Here is a 24,249-nt window from a genome sequence, read left to right on the forward strand (position 1 = left end):
AAATTCTGAGTTTACAAAGAACTTGTGACTTATATCTTCTGTAACTAAATCACATACGATGCATCTCATGGACTATATGATAATGTCCTATATTCATGTTACCATTATTTTAGATAATAATAAAACAATTTCATTAAACACAATATTAAGTCATACATAATGTCATACTTAATATCATACATAACATCGTACAATAGGATTTAAGGGCACAAATTCTAATATGACTTACCTCCCAACTAGAAGCTTTCCAACAGGAAAATCTTTTTCGGGGTTGTCAACAAACCCATCAAATAAATTTGAGAGAAGAATTTTGGCATCAATCTTCCAGGGAAGCAAAATGAAACATTCTTTTGATGTAATATTCTTCACATAACCCTATTAGATCCAGGAAATAAATTTGCTAAGCTGCTAGGAGGTTTAAATCCCACATATAAAACAAATATTGCCACCAGTTGCCAAACATATTAGACAACCTCGATTTTAACCATCATAAAGCTGAGCATGATGGAGTCATGGAAGATTAATATGCTATTACTTTGCAAATTTGCCTATTCACGAATTATTTTATTGGGTCTTGATGTGAAGTCCTATTGAAGTGAAAGTAGTGCCTTTTTAATGGTCTAAGTATGAGTCTTTTGGGGTTGACATAAAGATAGGACCCACCATCAATCATTAAATAATAAGTACTGAACAATCCCTGCATGAGACATTCATATTTCATACCTCAAGCCATTGAGATTATATATATATAAGGATTCAAAAGGAATTAAGAGATTCATATTATTCTTACAAGTTGCTTTTCTGGCGCATGTGGAAGTGCAGTTCTCAGCTTGGCACGAATGGTTATGGGATCTGTCCTAGAGATTACCTATATGAAATAAGAATTCATTAATTCATTATATGAACTGTTGATACATCTCATTACCTACAAAAATCCTTCAGTCATTAGATTCACTGTGAAATTCTCCGAAAGCTATGCTATTCAAAAATTGTAGTCAAACACACAGTGGTTCCCGCATAAAAAGGACTTTCTTTACCCGGTAGATCTCCGTAGCTATTAACCAATCTGATGGTAACATTCATCCACAAACGGAAACAAAAAATTTGTAAGATGAAATTTCAACTGTTTAGTTTTTAAAAACTTTAACTATAGATAAAGCTTTGGCCAAAACATTGATATATTTCTCCCTAGGTAAATATAAGAAGGCCAAAGTAATAACTGACTTGTCTTTTGTCACCAAGTAATAGTTCAGCTTGAGCATTGAGTGGTGAAATTCATTATTAAAAAAAGCACACACACGGATGATGACAATTTTAAATCATAATTTCTGCCTCAGAAAACTACAAATGAAAATAAATGGAATTGTGAAAAAGAAGTTTAAAAAAACATTCTATAGGTTCTTTTGCACTTTGTGGGTTAAGAAATTTGAAGAGCTTAAGCATTGTAAGGGCAGATCATACACCACCTCCTATGTTGGACTGGTTGCTGTTTTGGCTCTGCCCTCAACCCCAATCTGCCACCCCTCATGGAGGAAGTCCTATTACTCAACATAAGGAGGACACTCCAAGAAGTTGCAATATAATTGCAGCTATTACAATCACTTGGGAGAGTTCTCATGATTCTGGACTGCAGTGTAGTATATGGTTGTCAACTAAAAAATTAACACCACCATTCCAAAGAGCAAAGTTGCAACTCATATTGAGATGTATAAAAATTTTAGGGTAAAATCAATTTCCCTCATGTGATTTGGCCCTGTCTCAATTAAGACTGCATATTTTCAATTGCTATATTTAACCAACTAAGGTTTGGACTTAGGAATTAAATGAAATCATTACGTTTCCTTCCAAAATAGAGTTTAGAATTTCAAAAATCCAAACTTTAAGGGGTGACAATATACTATTATAGCAATTGAAAAGTTTATGGTACTAAATTGTGACATAGCCAAATCACAAAGAGGTCAATAATATTTCCACAAATTGTAAACTCTATTTATTTAAATGAAACCCTAACAATTTTATATTAGTTAAATGTAACAATTGCAAGTTTATGGTGTGATAAAGCCAAACCACAAGGGGTAATTTTCTCAAATTTTTATAGTGTGTACCTCATCTATAGCTACCTCATATGAATCCACCACTAAAATTACTTTATCACTTAACACTAACAATTTACCGCAACATAATTGTGAAAATTAGCATTTTTTGTCTATAAATTTTATGCTTCATCATATTATAGGATGTATATGGTAAAAAGTTAGGTTTTTTGTGTTATTAGCCTCCTAGTTGCTATTTTACCAACCAAAACTCTAAAAGAGGCTTTACCTAGATATGGGTACCTAAATATTTTTGCCAACTGTGAATGGTAAGGTTGTATATATACAACCCTACTTTTCATGAGTTGTAAAAATAAAAATACATATTTTAATGGAGAGAGCAAAAGAGAAAAGAGAGATGAGAGAGAAGAGAGAAAATTTATTTATTTATTTATATTATTTGTTGGTATAATTTATATTATTTTAGTGAGTTTTATTTAAAAATAGAAACTAGAATGTTACATGAGTAATAAAATTAGATAGTGAAATAGATAAATAAAGTTTTAAAAATATATATTAGATACTCTTCTACATCCCGAATGCTTAAACTAAAGCATCTCTAATTTTGCTTGAATGGCAATGGTAGGTATGGTCCCAAAAATGGGTCCTACAGTAAATTATTGACATGTCGTTTCTCTACCTAATACCTATATTGTGTCTCTGATTTGCAGTTTTGTATGCACATAAAAATGAAAGAAACAATAAAGTCATCTTTCCCAAAAAAAAAAAAAAAAAACACACACACACACACACACAAGTTGGTAGGCAAGCAATAGCTAATAAATAGTTAAAAAACGCGACATTGATTTGGGCCCTCAACCCCCAAACTGGTTGGATTGGGATTGTGAGCAAATCCCTCCCAATACAATTATCATTATCATTCCAATAACTGTGGAGACCCTACAACCACGTTCCTTAACAACTACAATGAAGACATCAACTATCCTTGTTCCATTTAATTGCATGGCTAGCAAAACCAACATTTCTCTTTCAACATTAGCAAAGCCAACTAAAGTAGCTAACCCTCCCAACTAAAAAAAGACAAGCAATGGCTAATAAATAGTTAAAAAACGCAACATTAATTTGGGCCCTCAACCCCCAAACTGGTTGGATTGGGATTGTGAGCAAATCCCTCCCAATACAATTATCATTATCATTCCAATAACTGTGGAGATCCTACAACCACGTTCCTTAACAACTACAATGAAGACATCAACTGTCCTTGTTCCATTTAATTGCATGGCTAGCAAAACCAACATTTCTCTTTCAACATTAGCAAAGGCAACTAAAGTAGATAACTCTCCCAATTGTTTTTAGTTAATATGTGAAGTGTAGACACTCCCTTTGTATTCTTCTAAAATATGCATATAATTATCAAGACTATATTGGATATTGAACTGGTAGGACACTAGGACAATGATTCATAATTCAACCACTGAGCCATTGATTTAACTGCTATTAAATTATTATAAAAAAAAATGGTAAGAAAAGTATACATATATAACAAAGGAAGGAAATGCTCAGGCTTTATCCCTCTGAACTTATTATATATATATATATATATATATATATATATATATATATATATATATATATATATATATTGATAATGTAACTTCATCCATCTCACTCCAGATAAGACAATTAATGCGTCATTCATTTCAAGTTAAAAGCTTGGCACCTAGTAAAAAAGGAACCCAAGCAAACTTGCCAATCAAGTTTTGTTGGGTTCTAAGACTTTAGGTTTAAATGTATTATAACTTTAATTTGTAATGTTGGCAAACCATGGTCAAAACATTTAGTGTTGTTTTAGACTTGCTCAAAATACGTTTAAGTTGTAAAATTAGAATTGAGTGTTTTGCAGGATTTACTACAGATTGTTTTTCTGCAGAATTTTCCAATTTAGCCCAAGCCCGTTTTATGTGTAGGATTTTATGTTTTGCCCTAGGTATAAAAGGGAAAATCCTAGCCACGTTTTATACATGCTCTTTATGTTGTGTTTGTGAATTTCTTGTGAGATCTAGAGGTGTTTGGCTTCACATACACTTAGGGTTATCAAGATCTAGATTAATGTCAAGAGCTTGGTGATCAATTCAGTTGCAAATTCAAGAGCTTAAAGATATACAAGCAGGAGTGCTTGTGCTTGCTGGGAATTCAAGAAAGAAGTAGTCTGTGGACTCGGAGCTGTCACGTGGTCGTGGTAATAAGTTTTCTACTTGAGGTAGCAATAGGATGTTAGTGGTCTAAGTCGCTATTGTGTAAACTTCAATTCTTTCATAATGCATTCAATTTTACCTTGAGAATAGCTAGGTTAAATCCTCCCCAGGTTTTTTACCGGTTTGGTTTTCTTGGGTCATCATATCATTGTGTTATTTTTATTTATTTATTTTTTTTTTGCTTTGTATGATATGATTTATATGTGTTAACCTAGATCTACATAATTTACCTAAGTCAATCACTTGGCTAAATAACTAGGTTAACCTGGTTGTATTTTAAGGAGTCTAAAAACATACAAGTGGTATCAGAGTGGGTTAGCTCTTGTGTTTAGATCTTTTGATCTAAGAGTTGATGCTTGACCCCTATTGTCATGGAACATGGTTACTCTCTTGTGATCCCACCTTACTTTGATGGGAATAACTATGCTAATAAGGAGTTGTGAAAAAAAATTAACTCCAGACCGTCCATCGTCGTCCATGCCAAGGGTTGTCCATAGGAAAGCACGTGGACGACCCACAAGTGCTCAGCGTGATAAACAAGACGAAGCACCATCCATGGTCGTCCTTACCAAGGGTCGTCCATAGGAAAGCACATGGACGACCCACAATACTTGGAAAAATTCCAAGAATAATTCCCTTACTCAAGTGACCATGGGTTATGGTTCCAAGGCCCGAGTAATACCTGGGTTCACCATTATGCCTTCCAATCAGGAGTTTAACCGTCAACAGCAGTTACAGAAGGATGGAATATAACTCCCGTGGCCATTGTGGAAGTTACCTTTAACCCTCTGATCTCCTAAAATACAGGGGAAGTTGCGAATTTAATAACCGTTTCTGGAGCATACTATATAAGCGCCTATTCAGATTAGACAAAGGTATGTTTTACAATTCCTGAAAAGTTGGAACTCCAAAATTTAAGAGAGAAAACTAACTTTAGCATCGGAAGGTTCTTGGCCGGCAATTCTGGTCACCTTTAATCATTGTTCTTTCTTTTTCAGGCCTTCAAGACAGTCACTAGACCTTTGAAATCCGAAACATCCAGTCTACTGATTTTCTCTGCATCATCATATGCCTATTGGAAAGTATGGATGAAAGCTTTCTTGAAATCTATTGATGAGAGAGTTTAGAACTCCGTTGAATACGGATGGGAGAAGCCCACAACTCTAGTGAGTGAGTGGCAAACTTCTTAGAAAGAAGCAGCTGCTTTTAATAGAAAAGTTATTAATGCTATTTTTAATGCTATTTCTATGGAGGAATTCAAGAGAATCTTTAATTTTGAAGTTGCTCACACTGCATGGAATATTCTTCAAACCGTGCATGAAGGCACAAAGGCAGTTAAGATTAATAAGTTACAACAATTAACAACTAGATTTGAAAGCATTAGGATGTATGATGATGAAACTTTTGATGAATTCTATGCTAAGCTTAATCATATTGTTAACAATGTTTTGGCTATCAAGGGTATGGTCATGTGAAATCTGAATGTCCAACATTCTTGAGGTCTAGGAGTAAGGCTATGGATGTAACTCTCAGTGATGATGAAGTTTCTGACAATGAATCTAGTAGTGATGAGGATGAAAATTTCATTGCTTTCACTGCTACCGCCATAGTTGATGAAAGTGTTACTGTTGAGGAGAACTCTTCTGATGGGGAACTCTTTGAGGATGCAGATTTACAAGCCTACAATAAGTTTTGCAAAGTTGCTGCAAAGGATGCTATGTGTGTTGATCTGGGCTTGAAGAAAATTGCATCTCTTGAACTTGATAAGAAAAATTTTCTTGTAAAACTATTTGATGCTAATGAATTGTTGAACAATGTGAAAACTGAGAACATGCTTTTGCTTGATAAAGTTAAAAATTTGAAACATGAATTATCTGTTGCTAGAAAACAAACAAATAGGTCTGCTAGTTCCAAACTTGATCATATGTTGAGTGTTCAAAAGTCTCCTTAAGACAAAATTGGCTTAAGTTTTGTAGAAAGCATCTTTGTTTCTAAAACACATTCCCTAAACTTTGTTCCTTCTTTTGAACCCCCTGTGAGTGAGGCTGTCAAATCTGTAGAAGTTACACCTCCTAGGAAGATTAGGGTTGATCTTCAAGAGTCTAAACCTAAGACTTCTAATCGTTCTAAGGGCAAGTTGCATGATAGACCTGCATGGGTTTGTCATTTTTGTAAAAAGTCTGGACACAACTTTCTACTCACTATATAAAAGGAGGCAATGCCTCTTTCTATAATAGTTTGGTTTATTCAACCCGTGTGCATTGTTCATCTGTTTTTTTTTTTTTTTGGTGATATTTTGTCTTTTCCTTTAAATATTTATTATTTATATGTGCATATACAGTTACACTGACTTAAAAAAATTTTACAATATTTTCACAATTATTTGACAATCTGCATTATTCATTTGCCTTTTTTCCCCCCACAGTTCACCGGTTTTGCTTGTAGTCTTTTTGTCTTTTCTTTTAAATATTTATTTGTGCATATACAGTTACATTGACACAACACATTCTTACAATATTTTCACAATTATTGAGATGTCAATTTTTTAAAGGTAAAAATAAAATAATAAAATAAGAAACTGAGAATTACTACCATCTAAAACTCAAAATACGTGAAGAAAATTTTTGGGATGTTCAAATTTAGTGAGAGTATTTTAGACATTACAAAATAAATATTTTAAGAATCATAAGTTTTCATTAGGGTTTAACTGAGAGAATAATAATATGACATATTTGCTATTTTCCAAAATATGATGGGAAAAATTGCTTGATTTTAAAGTTTAAGGAGTAATGCTATGTCCACAACATTTTCACAATAGTTTCACAACAAATTTTATGTGGCAATGTACTTTTTATGGATAAAATAGTGCTATCAATTGTGGGCTCAGTTTAAATCAATAACAACTTGTCATTTAGAATTTATTCTAAACATATTATGAATGTAGCATTTCTCTCAAATTAAAAAAAAAAAATTTCGGATCCTAAAAATGAAGCTATTGTGAAAATGTTGTGATATTTTTTTGTATTCATAGACTTCTTTTTTAGTATAGTCAAATTGGGTGAGCCAAATATCAGGGTTTCACACAGTTTTCTTGTGTTCTCATTTTGTTTGATTTTTTTTTAATGCATAATTTTAAAACCATAAATAATTTTTCACCGAAGATTTAATGTGAAAATGCTGTGGACGTAAAAAATAAAATAATAATATCAAACTGATACCTACCACAATTGGAAATAAATAAAAAAATATTGTGAAAGTGTTGTGACATTTTGTTGTGTTCCTAGTATTCTTTTTTGTGTGACATTTTGTTGTGTTTCTTGGGTTCTTTTTTGTTTAGTCAAATTTGGTGAGCCAAAATTCATTTTTTTAGGCACAATTTTCTTCAATTGGTTTTTTTTTTTTTTAAATACACAGTTAAAAGTGGTTAGCCAAATTTAAAATTAGTAACAATTTGCCTCCTAAGATTTATTATGAAAATGTTTTTAATGTAGCATTACTCTAAAATAAAATAATAAAATATTAAACCAGAACACACCATAGCTAGAAATAAAGGTATTGTAAAAATATCGTAACATTTTGTTGTGTTCCTAGACTTCTTTTTTAGTTTAGTCAATTTGTTGAACCAAAATTCATTATTTTATGCATTTTTTTAGGTTGATTTTTTTTAACACATTGTTTCAAGTTAAAAACACACACACACACACACACACACACACACACACACACACACATTATTTTACACACACACACACACACACTCACACACAAATTGACGAAGTAGCATTTTTCTCTTTTATGTTTGAGGTAGTTTCATTCCCCCTAAAATAAAGTTGAATAATTTCCTCTTTTATATTTTGTAAATGAGCATATACTCCTATTGTTACTCTCTTATTTAAACTCTAACAAAATCTTCTAAATTCCTAAAATATTCCATTGTGCAATGTCTAAAATACTCTTACTAAATTTTAATGTCCCAAAAAACTTCTTTGTGTATTTTGAATATTATGTGGTAGATTGGTGGTCATACTCGAAAAGTTAGAATGATGATATATGGTGTTCTATTTGTTACCTTAGGTTTAAATCTTCTAAACTTATAATTTTATCTAATAGAAACTTTAATGACATATGTATTTTGTTATTATTTTTTTTTTTAAAATTTCTTTTACTACACAAAAGGGTGTTCATTAAAAATAAGTAAGCTAAACATCATACCTAGACTCATAAAATAAGATGATAAAGAATGAAGTATGAATAACAAAATCTTCATTGTAGATGATTACAAGTATTTAATTTGATGAAAAATCTTCAAAAAAATTGTAGCATATATCATCATTCATTGCGAAAATTTAAATATTATGAAAAGGTGATGACATTTATTATCATTCTTTGTAGCATTTTTAGTGAGTAGATATTACATTTAGTAAATAGGTTCTAAGAAACTGTCATAATAAATATATATTCAAATAACTATTTTAAATTTAAGTACAGGATTTCATATTTCTTCAACCAAAAAAAGAAATTTATATTAATTTTCTCACCAAAAGGGGCAGCACACGTGCAACCCACACTAGTAAATACTGAAATAAATTAATACAAAAATAGAGATACTTGTCCTGAAAAAAAATGTTGTCTAAATAGGGAACATCTGAGATTAACACGACGTCCTGGTTCAGAAGATGCTGCTTTTCACCAAGAGCTCCACCAGTTAGCATAAAAAAATTGAATAGCACTGGATTGAAATCCTGTGAAACAATGAAGATCAAATCACACCAAATTTTAGAATGCTTTTGCTCATAAAACAAAAGTGAGTCTATTGAAAGCATGGAAGAAAACCAAAGATGACCTGATCAAGCATTATAAGTGCAGGGTGAACAAAGTGAAGTCCGTAAGGGGGATTCTGACAATGGAAATGCTCAAGCCAGGGCCGGCCCAATAAAATTTGGGGCCTAAGGCGGAAACTTTATATAAGGCCTTTTTATACATAAACATTAATTAAATAAATATATATAATACTAATTAAATTAAGACTAATTTGATGTAAATACAAAAATTGATGAATAATAATAATTAAACTAAGGTTAATTTCATACAGAGGATTGAATATTATAGTTGAACCATAAATTTAAACAAAAAGAACTAGAAAAAATATTTTTTTTTAAAAAAACCTTACTTTAACTTGGATATATAACTATGCATAGTTAAGTGCAGTTGTAACCTAAATTTTAATTTATATATTTTTTTTAAGAGAAAGAGATAGATAAATATTATTTGGTGTGTGGCTTTGTAGGATATTAGTTTACAAAAATTAAGATCTCAAACTATTAGAGGAGATTAGTCATCATTGATGATCTATCACATTTGCAGCATTTTTTTTGAAACATTTTAGGGTTTCAATTGGTTTTAATTTCTATTGGTCTCCTACTTTGGAAGCCTTGTTAGAAATGAAAAAGAAAAATACTAAAGATACTGCAAAATGTTCACAATATAATGTGATAATGACTGCAATTGATGAAATTCAACAACTTAATTTATTTGTGTTTGAATTTATTTTTTATGTGATTGGTGACATGTTAGTTAGATTTAAACTTAAACCTATAGTAAAATTTGTGGTATCTTTAACATCACTTAAAAAAAAAGTACTAATTATTTAAAAATGTTATATTTTTATAAAATTTTGGGCCTTTACAAATAAAAATGGGGCTTTTTTTTAGTAGGGAATTTTTTTTTTTGGTTGTGGGGCCTTAGGCCTAGGCCTAAGTTGCCTAGGCCTTGAGCCGGCACTGGCTCAAGCACACGTGCAATCGCAGATGCCACCTGCATTATTTGTTTCCATGTTAAATCATTTGCAAATGCAATTAAAGCACTTTTGATTTAGTCTTTTTGATGGAAATGGGCATCGATGGTTAAAGTTCATACATATGTAATGCATGAGTCAGATGAACTAACAGATAAAGCGTCACAATACACGAAGATTGTAATACACACACACACACCTAATCTTACCTTTGTCAGCGAGGTTGATAAGAGTGTCCTTTGATAAAAGCACCCTGCATCACCAGACTAATTACCTGGTCAACACTGGCTGTCCCCTCAGCCCATAAATTACTCACTACTTACTACTCGTACCACATTACTATAATTTAAGTGGGAGATAGATCCATATTTTATCTTCATCATGATACACCACAACAAAGTTGTGACCAAGATTCCAAAAACGCCAAGAATTTATTAGACACAGAACCAAAAATAAAAATAAATAAAAGAAAGCCCTAAAATGCAATTAATTAATAATGCAGCAAATTGAGAACCCAAAAAAAAAGGGCTGAATTTAGAAATGACTTGAACACCGAGAGAGTCGAAGTTCAAGACATGGATCTTAGCACCGACATCACCGAGGACCCTGAGCTCAACACGGTCGTTTAAGGAAGCATCACGAACCAAATTGGCGGCGTTATCTTGCTGCAAGTTGATTCGATCAACGGCGATGGTGGCCTCCACCTGTCTAACGCTGTGGGCCTTTTGGTAAAACCCAGGAACCGAGGCTTCACCCAATGGAATTCCACAGTACATCATAGTGAACTTGGACTCGTCGTACTTGATCCCAACCTTGTTGGGGTTCACTGCCGTGAACAACATCCTTATGCTTAAGGACAAGGAGGCCGAGGTTGTCAGGTTGTTCGAATCGATGGTGATAGTGGCAGAGTTGGAATTGGGTGTGGTTATGCCCATGTACTGGACACCAACTTGTTGGAGATCGGAGGGCGGAGGGGGAGGGTGAGAGATTGGAGGGCGGAGGGGGTGGGTCGAGGGCGAGGGTGAGAACCAAAGGCTAGTTTGGTGAACAAAAAACTGAGTGGTCTTATTGGGGTTTCATTTATACCAATGGCTATAGCCGCGTTTGTAAGTTGTGGCTATAGCCGCGTTTGTAAGTTGTGGCTATAGCCAAAGCTAAAGCCGTGTTTTAGAAACACGGCTACAGGAAAGCTAAAGCCGTGGGTTCTAAATGCAGCTATAGACATGATTTATTGCCGTGTTTAAAAACGCAGCTATAGGTAAGCTAAAGCCGCATTTCATAAATGCGGCCATAGGTCAGCTTAAATTTTTTTTATTTGGTTGGTCCTATAGCCGCGTTTTCCAAACACGGCAATAGGGCCTAACCTAAAAACGCAGCTATAAAGACATATAAACACGGCTGTAGACGTGTCCTATAGCTGCGTTTTAAAAACGCGGCTAAAAAAACGCGAATATAGACCTGCGTGTTTTGTAGTGTGTCAAGTGAACCACGCAAGAGAGCACTCTTGCTTCGTATTCACTTTCATGACTGCGTTGTTAATGTCATATTTTTTATACCTCCACCCTTCCCCTCCCCCTTGCGCATGTATCTAGCCAAATATCTTATCCAATTCATATTAGCCCATTAATCACCATAATTAAAAAGAATAAAATAGTCTCTCTCTTTTTCAATGTGGGATTAAATATTTTCACTAACTTCTTATCTTCCATATTCAGTCCCACATTTTTACGTTTAAGTTGTAATATTTATTCATTTTTAGTTAATTAATATTAAAATGCTCTAATAATCCCCCACTCATTTTAATATTAAATTTTTTTAGTTAATAAGAGATTACCAGGCAAAGACGGGTCACTGTGCATCATGAAGGTGTGCTTTGCATTGAACCTTCACTTAGTAAAACAGCGATCTCAACTCCAGAGTCGTGGTGGTCTCCGACTTGAACTAGGATTGCTTTAGGGAAATTAAGTGTCATTGCTTACACATAACAGCCCAGGTGTTGACATGAGCTTTTATAGCTAGCACTTTATGGCCGTGTGGTGATCCTAGTTTCATGAGTGTATTTGAGATTAAGTCCAAATCTCATAGGGAGCGGCCCCACCCCCACACTCACTTAGGTGAAATTTTGTCAAGAGTGCTTCTGTAATTCTGACACTCCACTCATACGAACTACAAATTCCATTAAGAGTTTTTTCACTCAACCTTTCTACATTATAGGATAAATGCACTTACATCATAGGGATGAACAATTAAAAAATTATTTACAAAATAAATAATTAAAAAATAAATAGTGCATTTCTTACGACCATCGTATGATTCATTTTTCCCATTGAATCCAATTCTTAGAATCTCTAGTCCATGGGTTGGGTATCCTTATACATGACTCATGATTCTATGGACTTTAGTCCTATCCCCCTCGATGTATTCCAGACCCTATCTTTTGCCAAGGCCTTGGTAAATGGATTTGCAAGATTATCATTAGATTTAATATAATCCATAGTTATGATGTCATTACTCAAATAAGATCACACGGTACTATGATCTTATGGGTTTGGATTTACCATTGTAGTAATGGTTTTTAACTCTACTAATTGCAGCAGTGCTATCACAATGAATTAATATAGGTGGAATTGGCCTTTCCCAAAGTGGAATTTTATATAACAAGTCTCTAAGCCAATTTGCCTCTTCACTAGCTGAAGCTAATGCTATTTGAAGAGTTTATTTAGACCCCTTAAACACACAATTCGATTAACCTAGTTAACAAGCCAAGTTATTACTTAGTCCAAATTCCAGATCTAGGTTAACACAATCAAATAATCATATCAATGCAAAATGCAGAATATAAAAACACAAAGATATGATGACCTAGGAAAACCAAACCGGTAAAAAACTTGGGGAGGATTTAGCTTAACTATCCTCAAGGTAAAATTGAATCCACTATGAAAGAATCGAAGATTGTATAATAGCGACTTAGACCACTAGCATCCTATTGCTACCCACCAGTAGAAACTTACTGACACGACCATGTGCAAACTCCGAGACCACAGACTCTTTCTTTCTTGAATTCTCCAGCAAGTACAAGCATTCCCGCTTGTGTATCTTTAAGCTCTTTTGACAGCAATTGAATGATCATCAAGTTCTTGAAGCAATCTCCTTCTTGGTAATCTCAAGCTTGTGTAAAGGCAAGCACCTCTCAGATCTCACAAGAGATTCACACAAACAACAATATGAGCAACAAAGACTCTAGAGAGCTTTTGGGTACAAACCCTAGATACAAAAAGAGGCACACTCTTCTCTCTTAGAAGTCTTTAAAAACATGCTTAGGGTTTCCTTTATATAGTGGGAGAAGTAGATCTAAAACCCTAATCCTTAATGGGTTTGAATAGCAGTTTGGGCCGACTTAAAATTCTGCAGAAAATTCCTAATCCACGATTCTCGATTGATCGAGTCTATTCTTCAATCGATAGAGCCGTGCAGAAATAGAACAATAATTTCCTACAACTACTCGATTCCAAACTTACATTAAACCAAACTTTGAGCAAGTCTAAACCTAGACTAAATGTTTTGATCATGGTTTGCCAACACAATACACATTGAAATTCTAATACCTTAGTCCCTAAGGTCTTAGAACCTAACACTATTAATTTAGCTTCCATTTTTGAATTAGCAATTATTGTTTGCTTTTTAGATTTCCAACAAATAGCACCACTACCTAAGGTAAAAATATAACAAGTGGCAGAGAGAGAATCACCTGACAAAGTATTCCAATCGGCATCACTAAAAACTTCAATCGCATCAGGGTATTTTTTATAAAATAAGCCATAGTTTTTGGTACCAATTAAATATCTCATGGCTCGCTAAATAGCTAGCCAATGATCTTTCCTAAGCTTGCTAGTAAATCTGCTAAGCAAACCTACTGCATGTGCAATGCTAGGTCTAGTACAATTAGTAGCATAACGCAAACTACCAATGATGCTAGCACAATCCTTTTGATTAAAAATTACATCATCATTATTCACAGGAAATAAATGAACACTAGAATCAAAAGGAGTAGCTACACTTTTATGATCATGAAAATTATATTTTCTCAATATTTTCTCAACATAATGTGATTGATCATGAAATATTCCATCACATGTTTTTGTAATTTGCATGCCCAAAATAAAATTAGTCTCATCAAGATCTTTCATATCAAAATGGTTTTTAAGCATATTTTTTGTCTCATTTATAACATGCATATTTGAGCAAAAAATCAACATATCATTCACATAGAGGCTAATAATAACATGTAAATTATTCCATGATTTTGAATAAATACATGTATCACATTTATTTGATTTATAGCCATTCAATCAAGCAGGAATCAAGCTTTTCATGCCACTGCTTAGGTGGTTGTTTTAAGCCATATAGAGATTTAGTTAGCTTACATACCTTACTTTCTTGTTTAGACTTTACAAAGCCTTCGGGTTGGTTCATATAAATCTTTTCCTCTAGGTCCCCATTTAGAAAAGTAGTTTTTACATTCATTTGATGAATTTTCAAATAAAAAATTGCAGCAATAGAAATTAACAATCTAATAGATGTAATTCTTGTTACTGGAGAAAAAATATCAAAGAAATCAAGATCAACTTTTTGTTTAAAACCATTTGCAACAAGTCTAACTTTAAACTTATCTATTGATCCATTTGGTTTCAATTTTTTTTCTAAGGACCCATTTACAACCTCTGGTGTTACAACTCGGTGGAAGATCTACTAATTTCCAAGTTCTATTAGAAATTAGAGATTTCATCTCATCATTTACAACATCTTTCCAAAATATAGTATCAGGTGATGTTAAAGCCTCTTTTAAATTTTGGGGATTTTCCTCAATGTTAAAAACATAATAATCAAGACCAAAATACTTTTCAACTCTAGCTCTTTTACTCCTTCTAGGTTCCATTTCAAAATTTTCTTGATTTTGTAAATAAGAAGTAGAAGAACTAGGTTGTAACAAAATATTTTCTTCACCCCCACTATTTTTCAATTTCAAAGGAAATTCTCTTCATTAAAAATTGCATCACCAGATTCAAAAATTATTTTGTTTTCAAGATCAAAAATTGATAGGCTGCACTATTAATCGCATAACTAAGAAAAACATATGTAGTAACTCTTATACCTAATTTAGGTATTTTAGGGTCAGTAAGCCTTACATAAGACAACCTCATACTCTCAAATATCCTAATTTTGGCTTATGTCCTTTCCACATCTCAAAAGGTGTGGTATGTGACTTTTTTGTGGCACCTTATTCAAAACATAACATGCATTTAAAATAACTACACCCCAAAAATGTAAACACGGCCTCTTTACTTTTTATTCTTTTTATTTTCTACCAAATTGATTTTCAACTTCTCTTAAAAAATCTTGAAATTTTTCAAAAGCATCACTTTTATTTTTCAACAAATAAATAGTTGTATATTTTGAGAAATTATCAATAAAAGTGATAATATATTTATTTCCCCCCACGAGTTAAAATTCCCTCAAATTCACATAAATTGGAGTGAATTAACTCAAGAAATTCGGTATTTCTTACAACACTTTTAAGAGGCCTTTTTGTAATCTTAGCTTGACTATAAGTTTCACATTTTTCAAAATCTTTTGACAGTCTTGGAATAAATCCTAAACTACTCATGATTTTCACATATCTACTATTTATATGACACAAACAAGTATGCCAAAAATTAATAGAAGAAAACATATAAATTGAACTGGTAGATGTTTTATTATTCTCAACATTCAATTTAAACATTTCATCATAAGCATAACCCTTGCCCACAAATAATCATTTTTTAGTGGTTACATAGTTATTGAATTCCATATTTTGCTTGAAGCTAGCTTTGTTAAGCAAAAAACTTGACATCAAATTCTTCCTCATGGACGGAGTATAAAGTACATCTTTCAATGTTAGCACATGTCCAGAAGTGAATTTCAAATCAACCTCACCACTCCCAAGAACCTTGGTTTTCTAAAGTCACCCAGCATAACAGTTTTTTCTTCTTCAAAAAGAGTGTACAACTTGAACAAATTTTTGTCGTAGCAAACATGCATATTAGCACCAAAATCTACCCACCACCCTTCAACATATTGCACCATATTGATGTTTGTAATCATAGCTACTAAAGGCTCTTTGGTTACGTTAGCTTGTGAGATAGATTCACATTTCCGAAATTTGTAAAATTGAGCAATATGCCCACTCTTGCCACAAACAAAACAAGATCTATTAAATTGATCTTGTAAAGGGGGTCCTTGGTTCTTATTGTAATTTTTATTCGGGTTTCTCCTTCCTTGAGGTCTATTATTATTTTTAAAGGCTCTTTTTTTAGGCTTCAATTGACCATTTTTAGGAAAATGATTTTTGGGCATATTATTATTGGTTGAAATAAGGTTTACCTTTGTGGTGGAATTATCATTGCTCTCTTGTGTCATGAGTACATCTAGCCTCCTCCTCCACATGGATGCGTGTGATCAAAATCTCCAAGGATGTCTCATTTTGTTTGTGCCGCAAAGTCTTTGGAACTCCCTCCAAGATTGTGGTAGTTTATCAATTATGCTAGCTACCACCAAATTGTCTCCAATCTTTATGCCTTCAGATCTCAATTCTGCCACAATTATTTGGAAGCTTTGTGCTTGATCCACCACCAATTTTCCATCTACCATTTGGTAATGGAAAAATCTACTAGCAACATACTTCTTTGCACCAGCCTCCTCTGTGTCATACTTGCTTTGTAAAGCTTTCCAAATTTTCTTGGCAGAATTATAAGTTGTATCATAATAATAATAGAAATGATTGGCAAGACAATTCAAAAGATAAGAGCAACAATTATATTCATCTTTTGTATACTTATCTAGTTTTTCTTGATGGAGACTATATTCTTCCTCACTCATCTCATCAATAGAAACTTTTGATGGATTCTTGTCAATGAGGATGTAGGCAACTTTGAGAAGACTCAAGTAGAAGAACTTTCCTTTCCACCTCTTGAAGCAGGCTCCCTTAAAGGGAAATGGCTTGTTGAGATCTCCAACAGGCTCATTTGGTTTCCCTTATCTAGGCACCATGTGCTGAATCTCCTTAAAATTGTTGGTGCAAATACAATAATAATGGAAATAACACAACGAGAAACTGAATAATACTTCTGAATATTATTAATTTAAAGAAGAAAAATTACACAATACTATTTAGACTGAGACACGACACTCGCTCTATTTAAGGAGATTCAAGCCCTTGGTTGGCTAAACTTTATTTCCACCCTTCACTTTTGCCTTGCGCACGTATTTAGCACAATATCTAATCTAATTCATATTAGCCTATTAATCGCCACAATTAAAATAATAAAATAGTTTCTCTCATTTTCAGTGGGATTAAACATTTTTCCTAACTCCTCATCTTCCATATTCACTCCCACATCTTTACATTTAAGTTATAATATTTATTCATTTTAATTAATTAATATTAAAATGCTCTAACATTTTTTTAATTTTTTTTTATTTACAATTCGATAATTACAATAGAAGATGGAGAATTTAAATCCTAAACGTCTTTATTCAAAACACAAAAATGTACCAATTCAGCAATAAGGTTCTTCACACAACAAGTCACGTAATTAGTAGTGAAGAAAATTGTAAAAGTTTTTGTGTATTTAAACTAATTGATAACCATAGGTTTAGAATAAATTCATGGGACCCAATGTCGTTAAGATGCCTGCAAAATAATTGTAATAGCTTCTTTTGGCTTAATAATTTAAATCGCATATCAAGAGGGTTATGGCTAACTTTGGCTAGCCTCTTAGAGCATCCACAATGGCTCATGCCAATCCTATCCTATTTTACCATCTTAAAAAATCACTTTATCAATTATACAACACTATTTTACAATACACCAGCATCCCAACTTTTATTTTACCATACTACACATTAAAACAATATAAAAATAATATAAAATATTTCTCACTTCTCTCTTTGATCTCTATTTCTCTTCCTCTGTCAACCGCCCACCACCACCACCGTCCAGCTTATCAGTCACACCACTCACTTTTGTTGAGCAAAATCCAGCCAATCACTCACCAATCTCCGATCCAAATCAAAATCAAAATAGAAAATCAAAATCAAAACCAGAAACCCAACACTGACCCACGCCGCTGCTGCACCACTTGACCCACTCCCACATCAGTCACAAACCCACCACCGCCAGAAGCCCACACAACTCGCCAATCTCCACCGCTAGATACCCAAATCACTCGCTGATCTCCACCGCCAGAAACCACAAAAAATACCCAGAATTGAGAGACCGACTAAGAGAGAAAAGCCTGAGGTTAAAGGGATTTGGAGATGGGTGGGTGAATCGGCAACGATGGTGAGAGAGAGAGGGGATGAGAGAGAAGAGAGAGGCTTGGTGTGAGAAAGAGTTCAACGATGGAGAGAGAGATGAGAGACCGTGGAGAGAGAACTGATATTTACAAATAAAATATTAATATGTTTTTTTACAATTGAGCTATAGTGTGATTCTACATTTAGAATCACACTGTAAGCACAATTGCAAATGTTTTTGCAATCCTTAAACTTTACAAGTTCAGCTGGAGTGGCTCTTTTGGGCTTCAATGGTAAAATGGACTTACATATGTCATTTGCCCATTCTACGGCTGATGTTCTTATAGAAGAGATTATATCAATTCCCGTTTCAAGACCATCACTTTTAGCCAGGCTGCTTGCTGACTTTTATGTCTAATACGTACGCTCTTCACATGCAATATTGTTTTATGAGCCATGTAAAATCATTTACTTGTTTAACCCAAAATAAATTTAAAGGTTCATGACAACATAAAAGACTATACTAGATTGTGCTAATGGATTATTGAACCCTTTGATTTGTTGAGGTATTTTCCATGCATTTGGGGTGAGCATGGAGTAGAACTATAGTTATTACACATTTTATTACATTAATTTTATAAATTTTTGTGTTATTTTTTAAAATAAAAAATAAAACAAGGATTCAAATTTTATTATTACATGATATCAATCATATTTTTTGTTGCTATTGTATTGTCGAATTTTTTATGGTAAAATTAATAGAAACTTTGACATTTTCCTTGTGATGAATGGATAAAATATAGATGGTAAGAATATTTAACATAAGGAAAATAACAAGTTTGGGTAATATTATGTAATAGGGGTGTGATGCATCGGTCCTCTTAGATGACACAACAAATTTCATAGGAGAGAAAACAGATTCTGCAAATAATAATTCACTAACACGATTTGACGTAGTAGACACCACCAAATCTCAAGTGGAGAATGCGTGCCCTGTTGTTGTATCTTGTGCTGACATTCTAGTGGTTGCTGCTAGAGACTCTGTTGTTGCTGTAAGAAATTAAAAGTTCCAAATTCATATTATTTATAAATTTTAATTTAGACCATAATATTAGAACATATATTAAAAAATCGTGTTCTTTTGCTATTGAAACTATTTGTTTCAATCAAGCTGGGTGGACCTAGTTGGCCACTCCTATTGGGCAGAAGAGACTCTACCACTGCAAATTTAAGTGTTGCTAATTCCGACCTTCCTTCTCCAGCATTGAATCTTAGTGGCCTTATTAGTGCCTTCTCAAGCAAGGGTTTCACTGCCCAAGAACTGGTGGTCCTATGAGGTAAGTATTGCTTAAAAATAGGCAAAAATGCATTTTTGGTCCTTATATTTTAGCCAGCCAATTCCCTAATTTCTGAAAATCGTTTTTATTTTGGTCTCTGCCGTCAACCCAGTAACATAAAAATCTAAAGTGACAGACAGAATGCACTATGTGCACAGTAAATGTTGACATGACTAATAAAATAATAATAAAATATTTTATTTGAAAATTTTTAAATACCATGTCAGCATTCTCTAAATTAAAAAAGCCATGTCAGTATTTCTTAATTAAAAAAATAAAAATAATTTTTATTTTTCAATTTTAGTTTAATTCAAAAATATAAAAAATGAAAATAAAGGAAGTTTAGATCTCAGCCTCTCTCTAAAGCTCATCTCAGTATTTTTATTTTATTTTTCAATTTGACCCTCTGAAGCTCTCTCTCTCTCTCTCTTCAAAAGCAAGTTCAGATGTCTCTCTAACTCACCCTCTCTCTTTTCCTCTCTTACTGGTGGTGGTGGTAGTCATCCCATGATGAGGACATGAAGGAGTAGCGACAGACAAAGTGGTAGTCGACAAACTGGACCTCAAATCAAAATCTCTAAAGATCTCTAAAGCTCTAAAGCTCTAGAGCTCGACGGACTAGTGTTTTGCTTACCCAAATGAAAATCTTTAAAGCTCTCTCTTAGATTGGTGGTGGTGGTTGTTGAGGTGGAGATCGGTGGTTGTGGGTTTAATTTGGGCTCAGATCGGTGGGGTGTGGTCATGGGTCTTCACTTTTCAACCATGGGTTGGTGGGGAAGATGGGTTTTCAGCCATGGGTCTTAGGGAAGAAGAACAAGAAAGCTCCGGAGATTCGGCCATGGCAGCACACCTATTCCTGATCTGCCATGGATGAGCCACCCCAAGCCTTATCTCCTCCACCTATGGCTTCGCCTATGGTCTGATTTTCCTCTCCTTTTTGTGTGTTTGTTTCCCGAGAAAATTTCTGGGTTTATGGGTTTGCTAGAGATTGGGTTAGTTACTGTGTTTATGGGTTTGTTTCTTGGGTTTATTTATGGTTTTGTTTCTTGGATTTATTTTTTGTTTTTCTGGATTTGATGGAGATTGGGTTTGGTTGCTGGATTTGTTTTTGGGCAAAACATGAAGAAAATTTCCTGTTAGCATTTCATTTAAATTTTTCTTCTGATTTGGGTTTGAGTTCTTGGTTGCTAGGTTTGTGTTCCTATGATAGGTTTGAATTCTTCGTTGCTAGGTTTGGTCTATGAAGAACACGAAGAACGTGAAGAATATTAAGAAAATAAAATTTTAATTAAAATTTTAAATTAATTATATTTAAGGTTTTTCTTTAAATTTAATTTTTTTAAAACATTTCTGAAGTGGATTTAAAAAAAAAAAATTAAAATGCTGACATGGTATTTAAAAAATGTCAAATAAAATATTTTATTATTATTTTATAGTCACGTCAACATTTACTGTGCATACAGTGCATTCCGTCTACCATCTCAGATTTTTTTTGTTACTGGATTAACGGCAGGGACCAAAATAAAAACGATTTTTCGAAATTAGGGACTGACATAGGAGCAAAATCAATTTAGGGACCAAATCGAGAATCAGCCTAAAATATAGGGACCAAAAGTACATTTTTGCCTTAAAAATATTACATGTTTTCAAGGTACAGTCATGTTGATGAAAGTAAACTAATGCACAGTAATTTTAAATATATAAAAAAAATAATAAAAAAAACCTAGTTTTTTTAAATAAAAAAAAAAAAAAACTTATTTTGGCTGGTCCTATACCACAAACTTTACCAGTTACCACAAATTAACAATCAACAAAGCACATTAGTGGATTTTAGTTAGCTCAACTGGTAAAGTTTCTAATGATTGAATAAAAAACTTGAGGTTCAATCTTCGCCTATACCAAAAATTAATTAATATTTTAATATGATAATAAAAGACTATCATTAAGAGTAGACTCTATAAGTTAAAAATTATTAATAAAAAAGCACTTCTAAAAGAGTTTTTTCGGCAAGCCCAAAAAGGAATGGTCTTCTTTTTTTCTTTTTCTTTTTTCTTTATTGATTATGGTGGATCCCATATATATATATAAACCTACTTTGTAAATTTGTAAATCTCATCTAAACGCAGTAGTAAAAAGTTCTTATATATAAACTCAACATTTAATTAACCCATCAATGGTTTTTAAAGCCATGTATAAAATGATCCAACATATTATATTTATAAAGAGAACTTGTTCAGGATCTTACAAAATAGGCGAAGCAAAGTGCAGAGTTATTCGACAAAGGATTTACCATGACGCCAATATAGATCCCTCATATGCAACTTCATTGAAATCAAACTGTCCAAGCAATGGTGGTGACGACAATCTTGCCCCTCTAGATGTCACTACTCCAACATACTCTGACAATGCTTACTACACAACTTTGCTGAGCAAAAAGGGTCTCTTGCACTCAGATCAACTACTCTTTAATGGAGGTTCCACAGATTTCCAAGTTGGTGCCTATAGCTCTGACTCGGCAAGCTTTCTAACAGACTTTGCAAACGCAATGGTGAAGATGGGGAACCTTAGCCCACTCACAGGCACAAGCGGTCAAATCAGGGAAAATTGCAGGAAGGTCAACTCAATTGAGGCGCACACATCTACCATTTGTGTGCCTATTGAGAATAATGTGTTTCTTCTCGTTCCCGTGCATTGTTGTTTGGTAGTTGACGGGTAGATAATATTAAGAACAATAAATCTTGTGATACAAAAGATTTCACAGTTTTTGTGCTTTCTTTTGTATTTGATATTAGCGTACTCAATGTAAAAGTAGTGTTACTCTTATCACAATTTATTATTTTAATAAGTTATGAATACTTTTTTTTTATATTTATTTATGAAGAATATAAGTTATGAATAAGTTGTGAACCATGTTGTGAAAATTTTTATCTCTAGTACTGCTTATATAAAAATAATGGACATTGGTTCAAATATAGTTATTCTCTTCTTCTTTTTTGCTTTATTATTATTATTATTATTATTATTATTATTATTATTTACAAAAAAATAATAAAAACAAGAGAATTCAACAACTAATCTGTAGCAAGATAATCTTAATATAAAAAACTTTTTCACTATTGAGGTGGCAAAGAAACTCCATCAAGAGAGAGCAAGCCAAGTTTAACCTTAATTAATTAACAACAATCCAATGTACAATCCACTAACTCTACAATTTTTTTTTTTTTTGAGAAGAACATTAATGCAAGTGAATGTCAGATGTAGTAAATCCAATATTTAAACAAATTGATCCAATTTCTTCATATGAGTGTTAAAGGGTAACTATAATTCCAAATAAAACCACCAAATAACCGAGTGAGTACCATGGTATGCAAGTTGGCAACATACATAATTTTAGACTTTTATTTTATTCCTTCTTTTTAAGGGGAATTGGAAAAACCATTGGAAATTTATTGGGTTTGTGGGCCACCATAAAAGGCATAAACTCCAAACAACATAGACAAAATTAATTAACAGATGTATGATGTATCATGGGTGAGGCCGAGAGACTTTATCAACTGTTACCTTTCCTAACTTCTAGTAAATTTTTTCTAAGCAGGCTAGAACAATGGGCCAGGAATGAGTCGCAGTTGGGCTACCTTGGAAGCCCATTAGATTTATAGTCCTAGTCCAACTTATTTTATTTTTAAAAATAAACCAATAGAAATAAACTTATCCAAACACAAATATATATTTTGAATCTCGTCAATATATATAAACACATTTCAAATTTATTCTTCTCTATCTTCATTGTCTTACATAGACCACAATTGACTCCATTTTCCAACAAATTTATTGCTTGACCATTGTGGTGGGCCTTTCTATACTTTTTGGTTGGATTGCTTCCTGTCGCATTTTGGCCTAATAGTTCTAGAGTAGGAGAGTCAGGACTGGCTTGATTGAAACTCACCTCAAGCTAGCTTGTGTGCAAGTTAGGGCCCCCTTGCTTAGATCTTGGTCATGTGCCCATTGGCAGAGGATGTTGTCACAAAAATGTTATAGCAGGAGGGCATAATAAATATAATAAAACATGAATAATATATTTGTGGACAATGATTAAACTATTTTCCTAGTAAAGAAAACACAGTTTTAGGTTAGTGACAATAATAAAAGAAAAAAAAAGTAATGTTAATGCTTGATCAACTTAAAGAAAAGAGTGGTTAGTTTGCCGTGCTTGATTCCTTAGGAGATTTAAGTCTAGGAAGGGAACCACTCTTCAATGCGGGAAATCTCATGGGAAAATCTTGCCATGGAAATTACCCACTTTGAAAGCATAGGCCTAAATGGCTTATTCTCGAATCCATTTAATCTTGTTAGAGAGTAGGCTATTGAGAGGGAGAGAATGGAGTAGCCTATTGGTGCATGCCTCTATCACACTCTTGCTTTCTCACTTTTTTTTATCCTCTTTGTTTTCCATACTCTATTTTCTTCCTTAT

General features: G+C 33.2%; 1 pseudogene; it reads left to right on the forward strand.

Moving 5' to 3' along the window:
• The first annotated feature begins 10,994 nt into the window (after window positions 1–10,994).
• On the forward strand, window positions 10,995–22,493 carry LOC142608861 (cationic peroxidase 1-like; annotated as a pseudogene).
• The last annotated feature ends 1,756 nt before the right edge of the window (window positions 22,494–24,249 follow it).

The sequence above is a fragment of the Castanea sativa genome, chromosome 9 (genome assembly GCF_040712315.1).
Source record: "Castanea sativa cultivar Marrone di Chiusa Pesio chromosome 9, ASM4071231v1".
NCBI lineage: Eukaryota > Viridiplantae > Streptophyta > Magnoliopsida > Fagales > Fagaceae > Castanea > Castanea sativa.